Below are 19,686 nucleotides of genomic sequence, written 5' to 3' on the forward strand. Positions count from 1 at the left end.
GATAGCGCGCAAGGAGCAGTGGCCGGCGTGCCACCTGTTACCTCCCTCTGCTGGCCTGTGTACAAGAGCGACTCTCTGGCCTCGTCTCCAGGGCTTGAGAAAATGTGCTGGTTGCCACAACCCCTAATAACCAATCGCAGTGCTGCTACTGCCCATTAGCGCTTCCACGTCGCGAACATAGAAACCAGAAATAGTCATAGCATAGCACACCTGCGTTCACACCTCGCGCCGAGCCAGCACGGCGAAGAAGGGAAAAATTCACTTCCTTATTTTAAAGGTGTAAGAAACTCTTGGTGGTGTATAAGACTACACCACATCGTTTTATAAATAGTATTTTTCTTTAAAGCTTTACTTTCCTCGTAAAAAAAGAAAAAGCTCCCAATTTTGGTCTTGCGTGATTTCTTAATAGCGTTTCTCAGTCGCTTTTGAAAAAAAAATATGCACGTTAAAACATCTGATTTTCCTGCACGTTGTAGAGTGGCATTGTAGTTTCGCCTCAGCGGCTGAAAGAGTTATACGTTTTATTTGTGAAGGAGGCTTTTATCACTCTCTTTCAGGGAGAGTCACTTAACCTTATCGACACACTGAGGGGTTGGCAGAACACTCTGTTGCTTCCTCTGCCCATACCGGGCGGAAGTTGTCAGGGCTTGGTGGTCCAGCCCGGTCCTCATCCAGCCTGCTCGTTTAATCTTCTTCCCCCTCTCACGTGGTCTGTTACACAAGTTCATACGTGGTCTCTCTGTGCGTATCTTGCCCTGTCCTTGTTGCTAGTCTTTCCTATGCTATTTCAGAATGGGGTACCTCTGCTAAGTGGCGGGGGCTGTGGGATGTAAATTATGCGATCAAAAGTATCCGGACATCTGGATGAAAATGACTTACAAGTTCGTGGCGCCCTCCATTGGTAGTGCTGGAATTCAGTATGGTGTTGGCCCACCCTTAGCCTTGGTCATAGCTTCCGCTCTCGCATGCATACGTTGAATCAAGTGCTGAAAGGTTTGTTGGAGAATGGCAGTCCATTTTTCACGGAGTGCTGCACTGAGGAGAGGTATCGATGTCGGTCGGTAAGGACTGGCACAATTTCGGCGTTCCAAAACATCACAGAGGTGTTCTGTAGGATTCAGGTCAGGCCTCCGTGCAGGCCAGTCCATTACAGGGAATTTATTGTCGTGTAACTACTCTGCCACAGTCCGTGGATGATGAACAGGTGCTAGATCGTGTTGAAAGATGCAGTCGCCATCCACGACTTGTTCTTCAAGAGTGCGAAGCAAGTACGTGCTTAAAATATCAATGTACGCCTGTGATGTGATAGTGGCACGCAAAACAACGAAGGGTGCAAACCCACTCCATGAAAAACACGACCACATCATAACACCACCGCCTGTGAATTTTATTGTTGGCACTACACACTCTGGCAGATGACGTTCACACGACATTCGCCATACCCACACCCTGCCATCCGATCGCCACATTGTGTACAGTGATTCGTCATTCCACTCAACGTTTTTCCACAGTCCAATCATCCGATGTTTACGCTCCTTACTCCAAGCGAGGTGTCGTTTGGCATTTACGGGCGTGATTTCTGGCATATGAGGAGCCGCTCGACCAAGAAATCCAAGTTTTCCCACCTCTCGTGTAACTGTCATAGTACTTGCAGTGGATCCTGATGCAGTTTCCAATTCCTGTGTGATGGTCTAGATAGATGTCTGTCTATTACACATTACGACCCTCTTCAACAGTCAGCGGCCAGCCGGAGTGGCCGAGCGGTTCTAGGCGCTACAGTCTGGAACCGCGCGACCGCCACGGTCGCAAATTCGAACCCTGCCTCGGGCATGGGTGTGTGTCGTGTCCTTAGGTTAGTTAGGTTTAAGTAGTTCTAAGTTCTAGGGGACTGATGACCTCAGCAGTTAAATCCCACAGTGCTCAGAGCCATTTGAACCATTTGAATAGTCAGCGGTCTCTGCCTGTGAACAGACGAGGTCGGCCTGTACGCTTTTGTGCTGTACGTTTTCGTTCACATTTGCACTTCATTATCAGTTCGGAATCAGTCGACCTAGGGATGTTTAGGAGAGTGGAAGTTTCGCGTACAGATGAATGATACACGTAACACCCAATAACCTGACCACGTTCAAAGTCTATGAGTTCTGCGGAGCACCCCATTCTGCTCTCTCACGACGTCTAATATCTACTGAGGTCGCTGATATAGATTACTGGCAGTAGGTGGCAGCAGAATGCACCTAATATGGGGAACGTATGTTTTTGGGGGTGTCCGAATACTTTTAATCACATAGTGTATGTCCCCTCATTACGCTCTGCTTGCTGGCCTTTCAGCTGATAACTCGATCTGGCATCTTGCCAGTCTTCGTCCCTACCTTTATCTCCCTTTCTTCTTTTTTGTCCCTTATCTCGCCTTCGTTGAACTTTCGTAGACCTTTGGGTTTCCTTTCTCTGGGTTTTGCGCGGTGTGGTACTTCAGACCTGCAGTCATTTTGACCTGTCTTGTCGGCGAGAAAGAGCAGACGACGTAGTAGTTATATCCCTTTAATCATCCAATCAGTGTAGCACCTTAGTTTCTTAATAATCCATATACCTTTTCATAATTCGTAGCAGTCATTGTGACATGACGCTGTTTGTCAACCACGTTAACCTTTTGTTTTTCAAATGGCGTACACCAAATCATGTCTTCTTTTAGATGAAAATGCGACTTATTGAGTGACTTCAATGGCGTGATAGCGAGCTCACAGTTTTAATTTGGTTTAGCGTAGTGTCAAGCACAGCAGAATATAATAAAGCCGATTATTCCCGATTGTTTTAGCCCTAGTGTCGATCCGTAGTCTTCTTTTAATGATCTATCTCTTGAAAAATCAAAATATATACCAATTTTTCCCCGGCGATACAAGCGGCCGCACCTTATATTATAAAATGCAAAAAATTATTTTGGTCCACATCCTACAATTACCAGCATCCACACTTCATATTTCGAATTAGAAGAGAAGAATAAATTTATCTCAGATGAGATTTTGGTGTGGATGGACTACAATAAAAGCTTGCAACATTCCACTTAATTGCTTTCTAGTTGGAGATGAAAAACAGCAGATGCTGAAAAACATAATTACATTTATAGATGTTTCTCTGCCTTAGTTTGACTAATACGTGAGATGTGCAATTTTAACGTTTTCGCTTTTGTAGTTCTGTGCAAGTACTGTACAATACCACATGCTGTAAGTAATTACATGCTTTAGATCGCCACTAGCTCAACTTTCAAATAACTGTTTATAGCTCTTGCGAATAGTATTCATTTTAGGAAATTCATGTAATGAAACCAAAGCTAAGTGGAACTACGTTTCAATGCATGCTTTTCTGGATCATTCGATGACAAAACTACGACGTTCTCGGTGTCTCAAAGGTGCTTACATTTCGATTTTTTTTTTACTTTAACTGGAAGAAAAATGCACGGATTCAGCATAGCCCCAAACACTGCCAAACAGGTGAATTAATTACGGTCAACTGTTCTGTTACATCGTGATGCAGTTCAAACCAGTTTAAAGGATACGATCTACGCGTCACAGTCTGTTGCTGCATAGTTCTTTTCCCCGCGTTGTAGACTTGCTGCAGCGCCAAGGGATCCACACTCTGTCACAGCTGAACGGTCAAAATAAGACAGGTGCTGCCAGAGGTGTTGCGCCACTATCCAATTAGTGCCATCGTACACAACAATGATTTCATTGTTCTTTTTGTTTTGTTTTCACATTTTTGTGTCTCATCGAATTTTGAGGCACATAAGTAATGGGTGGTTATGGCCTCGTCTTATGAATACTGAAAGACAGTTAGGAGAGTTTTCTCCCTATGTCCTTCAGAAACGATTAACAATACGTTTCAATATGAGCTGAAACACATGGAAGACGAAAATTTCAAAACAGAACATATTTTTACGGGAGTACAACACAAGAAGCGAAGTTTGTCTGTGGCAATGAAAGAAGGTGAACTAGTGCACAGTCCATGTTTTAAAGCAGAACTTTTTACTGAACTCACTGTCTCCTATTCATTATAGACAAGCGCTTGCTTTTTAAGTTTTACAAATATTTGTCTCTGAAGAGGAAGGGAGTATACTAAACTTCTGAGAGTCGTCACGAAGTGGTACGTGACGTCGTTTTTAGTGACGTCATGGTGTGCGTTCACCACAGGTAATTTGTCCTTTTCGAGTTTTAAAACTTCTTCTTCAAAGATTGGCCCACTACTTTTTCTCTTTTTTTCTAGTGATTCCGTTCTTCACAACACATTAACATCTGGTAAGGACGCTTTTCGCTCCCACATGTATGCTATCATGCACTGCATGAATGGACATGTTAGAAATTAAATAAATAAATAAATATATATATATATATATATATATATTTTCTAACATGTCCACATATATATATATATATATGTGTGTGTGTGTGTGTGTGTGTGTGTGTGTGTGTGTGTGGCGATTTTGCGGTGAGTTCGGAGGGTGCATACACATGCAGAAAGAGATGCTCTGTGCCACAACACTACAAACAGTGGTTCATGAAACATGAGCTATAGTAATACACTATAATCAGTGCAGGTTATCAGATAAAGCTTTCCAAAAATGATAGAATACCAGGGAAAGAGTATTTTGGTGTAGAGTTGATGCTGTAACTGTTCTACAACTTAAATGTTAAGAAATGTGTCCATAAAATAAAATAATATAAAATATGAACTGTTTCCCGTGCTCAGTGGGAGCTATTGACGAAAACAGCAAGGTGAGTGACAAAGGCTCATTAACATTTAGTGTGATATTTCTGACAAAACAGATGGGAGACATGTCATACGTTTACTGCAGAGCTTCAAGTGTAGCTCCACCGGCATGCACCGGCCGCCGGCTCAAGAGGGGGATAGTCAGGATTCTGGCTGTGGCCCGTGCCGCTCGGTTCGGTTATTGCTGTGCAGGCGCGGCCCGGCCGCAGCGCTAGTGTGAACACTGCACTGCAAATCAAAGGGTTTACAATCGAGGCGCGACCTAGCCAGCCCTAGCCCGAAAGGTCATAACAACACAGGTGCTGCCAGAGGTGTTTCCCCGCTATCCAATTTCTGCCATATTACACAACAATGATTTCATTATTCGTTTGGCATTGTTTTCACACTCATCGAATTTTGAAGCTCATAAATTTTGAGGCCCATCAAGTCTCAGCCTGGAGTGCAGGGTGAGCACACTCGTAAGATGTGACGTAGCGGCGACCAACTGAAGATGGCACTGTAGAGGCTGCGCTCAAGAAGACACTTTTGCTGTATGCTGTTACCCTGTCCGCAGACCCCATTCCCCTATTTTGATTTCAGAGCGTGGGGAAAGCAGCAAAGTTGACAGGTTCACCAACAATGATAATGAACACATTCTAAGCACCACGTGTGAAAATCAGAGGTAGCCGAAGTGTGCTCGTCTCATAGGAAGAACTCCTTCTCTTATTGGCGTGAAGAGGAAAAAGTGGTGTGTCTTATTGGCGGGAAGAAGGAAAAGTAGCGATTTGATGTTAGTGACTAGTAATAACTACATGTATACGACGAGCGATGGGTCACAACAGCGAACTCGCCACTACCTGCACGGCTCTATTCCGCCAGTATTACTTCGGCTGTCAAAAACTGCTATATGTCCACACCCACGGGCTATTCCGTGGAGAAAGGAAAACTGATAAAGAATGAATCCGATTGGAGCATACATCATTTTATTACCACTTAATGTACTGTTTTCTCCATAATGTTGGGATATCTCTTTTACTATCTTGGATACATTGAGTGCTTTCAGTAGCACTAATTAGGTTTCTGTGTTTTTCATGCATTGCCGAAGTTATTGAAGAAAAATAGATATCAGCCAAATCGAATCCTTTGGAAATGACATGGCCAGTTTCCTTCTGCATCTTTGCACTCTCAGGGTCCCATCGTCTAAGTAGTTTTCATTATTCTCTCTTTCCTCCCTTCAGAAAACCGACACACATATACTCTCTCTCACTTTCTGGGTCTGTGTAGGAGGATAGTTAAAAATTTAGCACGCTTCTGAGGGGAAGGGTTGGAACCTTTTGAATCTTCCATTATGATTACAATGTGAGTGCGTTTACAGGTGCTCCCAGTAGTGACGCAATAGCTGTTTGAATTAGCGATCTTATTGCCTATCTTGATGTGCTTAATTTTTCAGTAATAAGGTGTTTATAAAAATGCTTCCAGGTGAACACATGAATGAAAAAGAAGAAAGAAATATTAGAGTTTAATGTTCTATCGAAAGCGAGGTCATTAGAGAGTAGCAGATCGATGGTTTCTGTTAAGGATGGGGAAGGAAATTGGCCGTGGTCTTTCAAAGGAATTTTCCCGACATTTGTCTGTAGTGATTTAGGAAAACATAAATCTTACTAACGAGACGACGATGTCAACCACCACCGTCAAGAACGTGAGTCCAGTGTGCTAACCACTGTGCCACTTCACTCATTGTGAACTTGTGACAATCCTCTCTAATAACAATAATGAAAGTGAGGCTGCCAATTATTTTCATTGTCTCTCTCAATCAATTCTGATTATGTCCATAAGGATAAGTTAATAATTTTGTACAAGCATCAAAACTGTCTCATTGTAACAAAAACAATTTCAAGTTGCTATACTGAGCTATGGGTTGAAGTAAGGGTTAATAGATACAAATAGGTAAAGACAGGATAGGCTCCTAAGCAAGCTCAGAGGAATGTACTCCCACACCTGACATGTGAAAAACACCACACGAACTGACGTGCTGCTGGTGGTGCTACGTTTATTACCACTTGAACTAGCAATGATGAAATGAGATATACAAGCTTTGTTCAAGAAGGGCGAATATGATATGGTAAAGAACATACTGGGCTCAAGAGCCACTTAAAACAAGGAAATACAGTCACACATTGATAGAGAAATGAAAGAAACCTGCGACCACCTAAAATCGGGGTGGATAACCTACTAGTACCTTCCCAACATAAAAAGAAGGCTCAAGAATGTCATACTTCTTTCTGAACAAGGAAGCTACATATTACCTTTCGGGACATGATCCATATGCCCGTTACTAACTAAAAATTTGGCAACATAGCACAGATATTTAACAATACAATTGTTTATAACATGGTAAGGAATGTGGAGCTTTGGCACAAACTGGACTTCCTGACAGCTAAATTAGCTTTCGATGAGTATGTTTACATGGTCTAGAGAGACAATAAAGAAGGGGCCATAGCTCATGATAAAGAGAGCACACAACAGGAGAACATCCATATACAACTTTCCAGACTCAGCCACGAGATAGCCTTGGGGATGACCAGGAAGGATTCCCTGAGACACTGACAGATATCTCCCAATCTCGTCAAACTTGGGTAGCATTCTGAGATGTGCCTTTGTATGCCAGGGGCTAATCACCCTAACAAATTGGAAAATCAAATCTCATCGTGATACCAAGTATTGGAATGTAATGAATAGCATAGTGTAGTGTTGTATAATATAGTGCAATCACGAATGATAAATTTCAGAATTTGTAATATAGTATTGTAGCATAGTACATGAGACCAGTGGCATGTGCCTTCTAGATTTCAGATGTATCTGTGCATCTAATGGAAAAGTGGTAATCTATAGAGATTATAAATTGGGGAGACATTATACAGTAGCTATTTTCAGCAACATAATGCCCAGTTATACAGACTCATTTGAAATGATGTTAAAATTTTGTAATTGCAATATTTGGCGTGTTCTTACACCTAGATAACCGACTAAAGGAAAATGGCAAATAAATAATAAATAAATTCATCACTGTTGTGGTGGTCTTTAGTCGGAAGACTGACTTGATGCAACCCTCGGAATCTGTCTCAGGCAGGATCTTCATTTGTACATAACTAATTCAAACAGCATCTACTTGAACCTGCTTATTATACTCAAGCATCAGGTCCCCTCTACAATTGGTAACCGCGACTCTTGCCTCAATCATCAAAGTCACTGTTACCAGTACTTCATCTTTCAGGATGAGTCCTATCAGCTTAACCCTACTTCTAGTCAACTTTTGCCATAAATTTCGTTTCTTCCTGATTCATTTCTATGTCTCTTCAGTAGGCATCCAGCCTATTCATGTAACCTTCAGCATTCTTCTGTAGCAACACATGTAAATGATAAGTAAGTGCACCATAGAATACTACACGTGTAAGATTTTTCAAGCGAGGCAGTGACATGGAGAGCCAATTGCGCTTTGGTAAAGTCGAATTGACGAGATGCAGAGAGATTTCAGGGTGGCCGTAAACAGGGTCACTGCTCGAGATAACTTAAAGGGCTCAATAGAATTGGTCGATTCGTTAGGAAGAGCCCGTTTTATGCAAGGGTTAAGGAACGACAGAATCCAAACGATAGTAAGAAGCAGAGGCGATGAAATTACGCTAGCGGCAGCAGTGGAGTTAGCACTGCCAGAGCAGAGTGCGGTACTGTCCATGAAAGAGAGGGGACTATCTCCGAGAGCAACCTTTAACCATGGAAGGGAAACGGCGGAGAGCTCTAGAGATATTAAGGAATTAAAATGTTTCACCTGCGGTTTGAGAGGTCATATTGCGAGCAAGTGCAGGAGGAATAAGGCAGAGTGTAGAGTACGGGCAACGACGTGTAATGAATTCACCAACTTTTGCTATGGGTGCAACCATCCTGGGCACACCGATGCAAAATGTCGGGTGAGGCAAAGAAACAAAGAGATTTCGAAGGCAACCACAAGGAAAGAGATGGAAGTTTACGGGAGTGTAGATGTCCACATTGCTACTTACCAGGTGACTGTTGAGTCCCGTGTACAAGAGTAAAAGACGTAGCCTGCTTTAATCGTAAGCGGCTGGGCCACTATGCTGAAGATTGTCATGAAGAGCCCTGGCACGTCTGCAGAAAAGACAGGCTGCCAGTATCTAGTAGTGGTGCAGCGAAACTAAGAGGCCGCAAGGCCGCACAGTCGGGGCTTGTTGCGACAGGTAAGACCACATTTAGGGTACGACGGTTTAATAGGTAGAGATCTCTTAACAGAGCATAAGATCAAGTTAGACTATGCAGGGAAAGTAATAAGGCTGCAAGGGCGAGATATACGCTTGACAGTAGAAGAAGAACCGAAGGGAAATGAGGTCGACTCGGATTCAGGATTAGGCGGGGAAATAGGGCCCCGAGAGGGAAGAATAATGTTATTTAGTGTGGGTAGAAACGTACTACAAGAAATCCAAAAAGAAATGATTATTCCAAGACAGGAAATTGCACAGGTGGTGCATGTACCTGAATCCTTGGTGATGAGAAGGACAGAGAAAACTGCGTTAGGTTCGAACAATCTACATTATGAATATAAGAGAATGCTGATGGGACTGAAGGGAGCCCCAGGATGTTTCCAGAGACTAATGAACATAGTTTTGGCAGGTTTACAAGGTGTGAAATGTTTTGTTTATTTAGATGACATAGTATGTTGTGGGAAAAACCTGCTGAAGTATAACGAAAAGCTCCGGAAAATATTTGATAGCTTGCGAGAGCACAAATTGAAGCTTCAACCAGACAAGTGTGAATTCTTGAGGAAGAAAGTAATCTTCCAAGGTCACTGTATTACTGACAAAGGAATAGCGCCGGATATGGCGAAGTAGGAGAAGGTAAAGTTCTTTCCACAGCCGGGAACAACGAAAGAATTAAAAGGCTTTCTCGGATTAATAGGCTGTTGCCGCCGTTTCATTGCACAATTTAGCAAAATTGCAGAGCGACTTCATGAGCTTTTAAAGAAAGGAGTAGGGTATAAGTGGGGAGAACAACAGAACAATGCTTTCGAAGAGCTGAAGGAGAAGCTGATAAATCGTCAGCTACTTCAGTACCCAGATTTCATGAAACCGTTTATTGTTACAACGGATGCGAGTAACGCTGCCCTGGGCCCTGTTATCGCAGGGGAAGAAAATGGGCGAGAACTTGCCCGTTGCATATGCGTCTAGAGCATTGAACAAGGCAGAACAAAATTATAGCACAACAGAAAAGGAATTGTTGCCCATAGTGTATGCAGTAAAAGAGTTTTGACCACTTATATATCGACGAAGGTTTTCAGTGGTAACAGACCACAAGCCACTGACATGGATATTCAGTGTAAAAGTTCCGAGTTCGAGAGTCCTGAAGTGGAGACTAAAGCTTGAAGAGTATGACTAGGAGGTAACAGACTAACAAGGAAAGCTAAATAGTAATGCGGATGCGATAAGAAGAATAAGGCATGAAGGGAAGGAAGAGATAGATGCGAAACAGAATCTGGGGACAGAGAAGATCTCTGTAGCACAAGCAAGTGTGGAAGAAAATGACGTTAACTTGCGGCAAGTACAAGTGTCGGCTTAAATGGAACAGGAAGCAGATAGCGAAGACGAAATTAGTCCGGAGGAAAAGGAGAACATACTGAAGGAGGTGCATGTTAATCCTTTGGGAGAGCACCATAGAATGATCATGACATTAGCGAGAATCAAGACGTACAAGTGGTGACGCGGAATGAAGCGCGACATTGAAAATTACATACGGAAATGTACGTCAAGACAGAAAAATAAAAAAAACGCAGATGAAGACAAAGATGCCTTTTCAGATTACAGACACTGCAGAGCCAGTATCTGAGAAATGGTCAGTGGTTATAGTAGGTTCTCTAGATGTATCCGGCACAGGAAAAAGGTACATGTTAACATTTCAGGACGGCTGAAGTAAGTTTATATAGCAGTTCCAATTGAAGGGGAAGATGCCGAGACGGTAGCTGAAGCATTCGTGGAAAACATTGTATTTAGGTATAGAAATCCATCAGTATTATTAACGGATCAGAGTTCCAATTTTCTGAGTGACGTTTTTAAAAGAGTGTGTAAACTGTTGAAAGTTAAGCGTATACATACTACAGCTTATCACCCAGAATCAAATGGTGAGCTAGAAAGAAGTAATAGAACACTTGCAGAGTATCTCGGGTACTTTGTAACAGGTGATCAAAATTCTTGTGAAAAATGGGTGCCGTATGCAATTTTTGTGTTCAACACTACACCACACAGCAGCATAGGTTACACACCATTCGAACTACTATATGGGAAAAAGGTCAACATACCAGGAGTACTTCAGCAGGAATCACAACAGGTAAGCAACGATTATGAATCATATATAAATAGGCTAAGAGCGAGAATGCGGGAAGGCCACAGAGTGGCTAGAGTCTCGATTATAAGGAGTAAGAAAACCAGTAAGAGACAATATGACATGAAACAGAATCCAAAGTAGGAGGTAAAGTATCACTGCACGAAGAGTCGGTGAGACGTGGTAGATCTCGGAAATTAGACTCGCAGTGGAAAGGTCCAGTTCAAGTATTAAAAGTTGAAGGTCCTAATGTAGTTATAAAAATTAAGAGACATATGGAAACAAATGTATATGCAAATAGTTTGAAACAGTTCTCTTAAATTTCCGGTATGGCACTCAAGTGGAATATTGTACTACTCCTCATAGTGGTAGCCACATACGACATCACTGCATCAGAGTATGCAATGAACAATTTCCAGGTGACACAGTTTTCGAGTTCTTCAGCATTATGTTAAGATAACGGAGGAAAAGTAGAAATATATAGCACCACATGGAGAATTGTTACTTATGTGAAACTAGATGCTATAACAGAGAGGTTTCAGAAGGCGGAAAGGTACGGTAGAACAGCGGTACAAAGGTGCTGGGACACCATACAACTAATCGTAGGATTAATAGAGTGTAGGGTACTAGATCAGCAGGTAACACACCATGTAGAAAAAATTACAGGTATGCACCAGCTAGTACAACAGCTGTCGAAACATGAGACTAGAAGGAAGAGAGGAGTTTTTAACTTCGTTGGACAGGTGAGTAAGATACTGTTCAGGACATTACATGAAGCAGATGCTGCATATTACAAGGAAATATAGATGGTATTGAAAGAAATTCAGAAGGATGGCTAAGGTTAACAAAGGAGTAAGTGGCAGTAGTAAGGGCCACGTTAGCAGGAGTGAACAAGACAGTGTATACGTTAAAATCAAACGAACATGCTCTATAGACGGGCATGCAAAGATTAGAGACGTTCATGAAAGACTATGTGAAAGAAACAGACACCGGTTTCAAACGTGTAGCGTCCTTTGCCACAATAACTGAACAAGTATTACAATTAGTGGCAGTGTTTTTCCAAATTGAGGAAGCATGTGAACAGATGATACACGGTATTGTAAATGCACCAAAGGGAATACTGCAGCCTCATATCATAAACCCAGTTCAAATTGTGAAATATTTAAATTTAATACGTGAAGAGCTAAAAGTTGTAAAGTTTCCTGTTCCTCTAGCCGAATCCTCAGGTTACCTACTACATAGAATAATTGATTTAGATGTCTTCATCGCGGGTAGTATATTAGGCTATGTAATCAACATACCATTGACAGATAATAACATTTTCAAGTTGTATAGAGTACTTCCACTATCTAAAGAGATCACGGAAATGAAAGGGAGGTATGTATACATGGAGCCAGTAAAGGAATTCTTACTAATAGATGCGTCCAAAAGGCAATACGCGGCACTTTCTGCGGAGCAGCTGAAATACAAAGAACTAAGTAAGAATAGACGACTGTGCAGACAGTCATATGCCTTGTTGTCAACATTCGATCACGAAGAGTGTGAAGCCAAGTTGTTGCTACCGGTGAGAAAATTCCGGAAGAATGTGTGTGAAAAGTGGTCGCACTGAATCAAAGCATTAGCACACATGTAAACAGTAATGAATGGTTGTACGTAGCGCCAAAGGAGGAAGGCCTAACGGTACCACGTGGAAAGGAACCACTACGGGACCTAATAATGAAAGGGGTGGGTAAAATACGCTTGTATAGTAAATGTAAGGGATATGGAACCAGAGTGTTCATACAGACAGACGGAGAAATCCATAGTAGTACCACAAAGAAAGAGGTAGTGCCTCAGAATAATCTAGAATTCGATTGATTGATTGATGGAGAGAGTATGGGACCTAACGGTGAGGTCATCAGTCCCGCGATTCCAAAGGGGCTTACATAAGAAAGAGAGTCTGCTAAAAGTGAACGGATTCAGTCAGAGGAGTCAAATTATAAAAGAATGAACATTAAATGCACACACTATAAGCATAAAAGATGAGACCAAATATAAAAAATGGAAAAAGGGGAAAAAGGGGGGGGGGTCGGTCATGGAGTCACAGACCGTGAAGACTGCAAAAGGAGTGCGAGTCACAACCAACAACCCGCACCTGCTCCAAGACGAAAGGAGAATCTTATATCTGAACGCAAAAACCCCTTTCACGAAGGAAACTGAGGACCAGGTCTACCATCCTTGGAACGTCTGCTATTATTAAATTTAAGGTAGCAGGAAGACTATACTTACACGAAGGGTCGAAAGAAGGGAACATACCACCAATATGTGAGATATCGTCAGTCTGGCGCCACAACCATATTGTGGGGGTGGGTTATTATGTAGGAGGAAACAATGGGTGAGCCGGGTATGGTCAATGTGTAAACGACATAAAACAGTGGACTCCTTCCGAGAGGGGAGGAGAGAAGTGCTCCAACCAGCAGTAGACTCCTTGACTGTGCGGAGTTTATTACTATGAGCAGTAGAGCTCCAAATGGCATTCCACCGTTGGGCAAAGAGAGATTTCACGTAGATCCGCATATCTGCAGCTGGAATCGTGAAAAGGAAAAGGGGGGTAGGTATCCGCTTCTCTAGCCAAACGGTCTGCCAATTCATTCCCTTGGATTCCCACATGACTCGGAACCCAGAGAAAGACGACTGAACAGGTGGCATGCTCAAGGTCAGAGAGAAGGTCATGGATGGCAGAGACCAAGGGGTGACGAGATTACCATCGATCGATAGCCTGTAGGCTGCTCACAGAGTCGGAACAAATTAAAACACTACGGAGAGAGGCCTGAGAAACAAAAAGGAGGGCCCTGTAAATGGCTAGAAGCTCTGCTGTAAACACACTACATGATCCTGGCAAAAGGACCTTGGAAGGATGCGGTCCTAATCTGTGGTCTTGGCACCATCTAGGGGAGGGGGGGAATGGGAGGAAAGACACAGGACACAGTCCAGTGACTGATGGAGATCCTGGCAGAGGGTAGTGACAGTCATGCTAACCGGCAATCCAACCCATGTTAGGAGGAAGACATCCCTCACTGGCGAAGAGCATAGCTTATACAGAATGGTCAGGGAATTGGCGAATGGCGACTGCATAAGAAACAAGGAGTAGGCTCCGATGTATGTGTAGAGGGGGAATCCCTGCTTCTGTGAGGAGACTCTCAACAGGACTAGTGCGAAAGGCACCAATAGCCATACACCCCCCCCCCCCCAATGATGGACAGGATCAATGAGTTTCAAAGTGGGAGGAGCTGCTGAGCCATAAACCTGACTACCATAATCGAGTCTGGATAAAACCAGAGCACAGTATAGATGTAGAAGAGTGGAACAGTCTGCACTCCTAGACGTGTGGGCCAGGAAGCGGAGAGCATTAAGCTTCCGCATGCATGTAGTGTTTAGGTAACGAAGGTGGGGCAGCCATGAACAAATATAAGGCCCAGTAAACGGGAATGTGTTACAACATCAAGGAGCTGGTTGCCTAAATAAATTTCTGGATCAGGGTGTAATTTGGATTGACGAGAAAAATGCATAGCCCGCATTATGGAGGAGGAAAACTGGAAGCCATGGGCGGTGGCTTGGAGCTGGCGCTCAGCAGATGGCATCGAGAGGGAGCTGCACCAGATGCAAAATTCGTCAACGTACAACGCCAGGTCAACCAGAGGCCCAACAGACATCGCAAGCCCATTTATGGCAATGAGGAAGAGTGTAACACTTAGCACAGAACCATGTGGGATACCATTCTCCTGAACCTGAGAGGTTGTGAGTGAAGTGACAACTCGAAACCACAAGATCCGGTAAGATAAAAACTCGCAGATAAAAATCGGAAGGGTATCATTGAAGCAACATTAATGGAGGGTAACTAAAATGTGATGGCGCCAAGCCATGGAATACGCCTATGTAGGTCAAAGAACATTGTGACAAGGTGCTGGTGGTGAGTAAAAGCCTCTCAGATGGCTGATTCCAGTCAGAGTAAATGGTTATCTGGAGATCGCCCTGCCCCTGAAGCCACACTGATATGGTGATAAAAGGTCTATAGATTCGAGTACCCAACATAATCTGGAGTCGACTATCCTTTCAAGCAGTTTACAAAGCACATTTGTATGGCTAATGGGGCGGTAGCTGTGGAGAGACGTTGGGATTTTCCCAGGGTTAAGGATGGGGATAACTATACTGTCTCGCCATGGTGACGGAAAAGTACTCATGAGCCAGAAGTGATTTAAGACCCTGAGGAGCTGTTGCCTCTGGGGAACGTCAAAGTGTTGAATCATTTGATTGTGAAAGGAGTCGGGCCCTGTGGTTGTGTCTCGTGAGAGCTAAGAGCCTGCACCAATTCCCATTCAGTGAAAGGAGCACTGTATGGCTCAATGTGGTGTGGGACGAAATGGAGGGGGGTCTGTTCAACTCTGCGTTTCTGCTAGAGAAAGGCAGCAGGATAGAAAGCGGACGACGATGCCATCACAAAGCGTGTCCCAAAGTTTTCTGCGACGACCAATGGATCGGTGCACAGAGCTCTTTGGATGTTGAGACCCTGGACAGTTGACTGTTGCTGGCGGCCCAGAACGCTACAGACCTATGTCCAAACCTACCATAAAGAGGCAATTGTCTACAGGGAGGAAACATAGCGCTCCCAGCATTCCATTTTATTCCACTTAATAATATAACGGGCCATAGCAGGAAGACGTTTAAAAATGAGGAGGTTTGTCTGGGAGGGGCGCCGCTTAAATCGCTGCAGCGCCTGTCGGCAGTCTTGGACAGCGACTGTGACGTCCTTGGTGCACCACAGTACCGGCCACTGACGAGGGGGCCCTGTGGATAGGGGGACAGCAGTTCCAGCAGCATGAAGAAGAGTCGCAGAGATGTATTAGACGACTATATCAATGGAATTAGAGAGGGAGGTGTCAAAGCTGACAGTAGCTCAGTATAAAGACCAACTGGCACTGCAGAATGCCCAGCGTGGGGAAGTGGTCACTGTCACAAAGGTCATAATGGGATCACCAATGTAGGGAAGCCACATGGGCAGGGGAGGAGATCGAAAGATCGATAGCAGAGGAGGTGCCATGAGTGACACTGAAGTGGGTTGGGGGACCATTGTTGAGGAGACACATATCGAAGTCCATGATAAGTTGGTCGATTAGGATACCCTAAGCGACTAATGTAACACTTCCCCACAGTGGATGGTGGGCATTGAAATCCCCAAGGAGGTGAAATGGGGGCGGGAGTTGAAGAAGTAAGGTAGATAGTGCAACATAAGCTAGTGGCTTACCTCGAGGGAGCTAGAAACTGCAAATGGTGATTGCCAGAGTCGTTGGCAATTTAACTGCTATCACTCCCAATGTGGTACATAGGGGGATCCAGTCACTAAGGACATCAGAGCGAACCAAAGTGCAGACCCCACCAGATGCTATCCCAGGGCCAGAATGGTTCCAACAGAATGCCCGATAACCATATAAAGTGGGAGAGCGGTCGTCATTGAAATACGCTTCTTGGAGAACCAGATAGAATGCAGAATAAGAGGAGACAAGACGTTACATTCCCAGTAGGTGACGATAGCAGCCATTGCAGTTCCACTGGATGATCGTGTGGCGTGACTCCAAGGTAGGTAAGAAGGAGCCCAGGAGGAGGTCAGATCACTTGGTCAGTAGTTGTCACCGACAAGGATGGGGTGACATCCATAAATAATATGTCAGACTCAGGTTGCGAGAGGGGCACGGGAGACACGTTCTCTTCGGATTTTGTTTCTTTTTCTTCTCTTTCTGAGGTGGAGGAGGACAGGACACAGGAGGAGTACAGGCGTCTACAAGATAGGGAACCAAAAGAGAGTGGGCGACCTTGGGTCCCACATTCAGTGCGACTCGTGGCCGAGTAGTGGTAACAGTCTTCTGACGTGAGAGATGCTTGTGAGAGGGTTCCTAGGAGGTAGCCCAATTACTGGCAGATGCCGAAGAAGGGTAGCACTTCTTCGGCTGTAGTGGGGGGATGACTCCCGGATGGGAGGTCATGGGAACAGCAGGGGAGGTGGAGGGAAGAGTGGGGCATGGATGGGTTAAGGATGAGGGAGTGAGAGGAGGAGAAGGAGGAGGAAGAGGAGGAGGAGGAAAGGAAGTAACAGAGGCAACAGTTGAAGATAGTGAGACCAGATGTAGTCTCTCAAACTTTTGGTGAGCCTCAGTGTAAGACAGGCGATCCAGGGACTTACGTTCTTGTATTTTCTTTCCTCTCTTGAAATCCAGGAAATCCGGTGAGTGAGGGGAGTGGTAGCTATGACAATTAGTACACACGGGTGCCGGAACCTAAGGGGTTCCCTCATGGACGGGGTAGACACAGTCACCACACAAAGGGTCCACTGTACAATGGGAAGACATATCACCGAAACGCAAGCATCGAAAGCACCACATAGATGGAGGGATGTATGGCTTCATTTCACATCTCAAGCACATAACCTTGACCTTCTCTGGGCGGGTATCCCCCTCGACGAAAGCCAGAATGAAGGCTGCAGTATTGGTGCGGTTGTCTTTGCGACCCTTCTGCACATATCGAAGAAAATGAACGCCACGTCGCTTCAAATCCGTTTGTAGGGTACTGTCCCTATCAAAACGGTCCCTGGACCGTGTTCAGAGATTGGTGAGGAGTGATAGACACTGGGAGATTGCCAAGACGATAACAGGCACGGACAGCTGCGGATTCGGTGGCAGGGAGCCCGAGTGCAACTTACTAATAGACTCCACTTCACCAAACCTGTCCTAAATATTCTCCACGAAAAACAATGACTTTGTGGCGGTGAATGTGTCTCCATCTGTCCTAGTACAGACTAGGTAATGGGGAAAACGTTTCAGCCCAAGACGGCGATACTAAGGCTGCTGGGGCATATGAGACTGCATTTAAGGATCCTTCACTATACAAAGAGATGGCCGTGTGAGAACGGCCACATTTTTTCAGCTTGATACGCATCATGCGTCAGAAATCCGCCCTAATACCACCCACTCCGACCATGGGCTATCCCCATGGGCGCTACCGAGCCACAGGAAGGGCTATCTGGCACGGCAGACATTGCTGGGAGTTCCAATGTTCCAAGAAGACACGCAACCACTCCTTTGCATACACAGGGAGGGAATAGCTCAGGTATCAGTAGTGTGATCCCTGTGTTGTCGGGGGGCTAAGCCATATGTGTACATAAAAGCTCCACCACATGGACTGGCTACACATGCTGGTGACCTAGCAGGGTGGAAGGGGGCTGCAGTTGGGAAGGGGGAGGGCAAGGGAGAGGAGCGGGGAATCCACACTGTAGATGTTCGGGAGAGAGTTCTTCCCCATATGGCTTACACTAAAAACAGGAAGTTTTGAAGAGGAAGTCAAACCTTAAGTGGGGACCGAAACGCCAAAAGGGTGAAAGAACCGGCAACAAAATTGCATCCAATAAAGGAAACCAGGGGCATAGCCAGGTCTACATAAAGCAGAAGACCAAGAGAAGGGAAGGAGGTGACAACGGGGAAGGAGCAGAGTTAGGGGGAGAAGGGGGTAGGGAGAAGGACAAGTGGTTGGGGAATGAGGAATGGGCTGCAATAGCTCGGGGCCCCATTTGAGCCATGCGCGAACTCACAAAAGAACTGTGAGCCCCTGGAGGCTAGAAATCGATATTTGTATTGTGAATGAGGAGAAGAGAAATGTCTGAGAGTTGAAACTAGATTTACCATTAGAGCAGGTAGTAACACAGTTGGACGATTTAAAATCCGCAGGAAAAAGACTGGACGATGTCCAGAGAATGGCAGAAAGTCAGGAGGAGGAACTGAAATATTCTCGATGCTTCACACACTATTCAGTACTTACATAGATAACTATATTTATTTATTTAACCTGGCAAGATTAGGGTCATCAGGCCCTCTCTTACATCTAACCAGGCAATCTTCTTATTTTACATTCATATATTTTAGTAGGCATGTTAAACTACATCTAGTACAAAAAGTGAAATAAACAATTACGAAGACACACCTGTAAAAGTACATACATATAGAGTTTATATTCGTAGATCATAAGTACTGTTATAATTAGACATTATTGAAGAGACAGATTTTAGATAGGAGTGCTAGCAGAGGGAGTATGATGGAGACTGATGGTGAAGGGAGGAGAAGAATAGAGAGACATGATGAAACATAAATATAAAGGAAAAGAAGATTGCGTGGCTAATAGAGATAGATGAAGAGGAAGGCATCTCAGGAGCAAGATAGGAGACGCTAGCTTTGCTATTTGACAGATGAGAGGATTGGTCTTGTACATTAATTTTGTGAAGAGGATGATAGTAGGAAATGCTTCAGCTTCTTCTTAAAAACAGCAGGAAATTGAATTTTGCACAAGGTAAGGGGCAGTTTGTTCCAGAGGCGGACAGCGGAAACAGAGAAGGAGTTTGCAAAAGTTTTTGTCTTGTGATTGGGCACAGTTAGGATACCAAAGAAGAGTGACCTCGTGTGTCGATTATGATAGCATGACAGGTTTTTAATCTCTGAAGCAATGTACTGTGGTACTTGCGCGACGAGGAGTCGGTGAAGTAGACATATA

This window comes from Schistocerca nitens, chromosome 3 (assembly GCF_023898315.1).
Source record: "Schistocerca nitens isolate TAMUIC-IGC-003100 chromosome 3, iqSchNite1.1, whole genome shotgun sequence".
In the NCBI taxonomy this organism is placed as follows: domain Eukaryota; kingdom Metazoa; phylum Arthropoda; class Insecta; order Orthoptera; family Acrididae; genus Schistocerca; species Schistocerca nitens.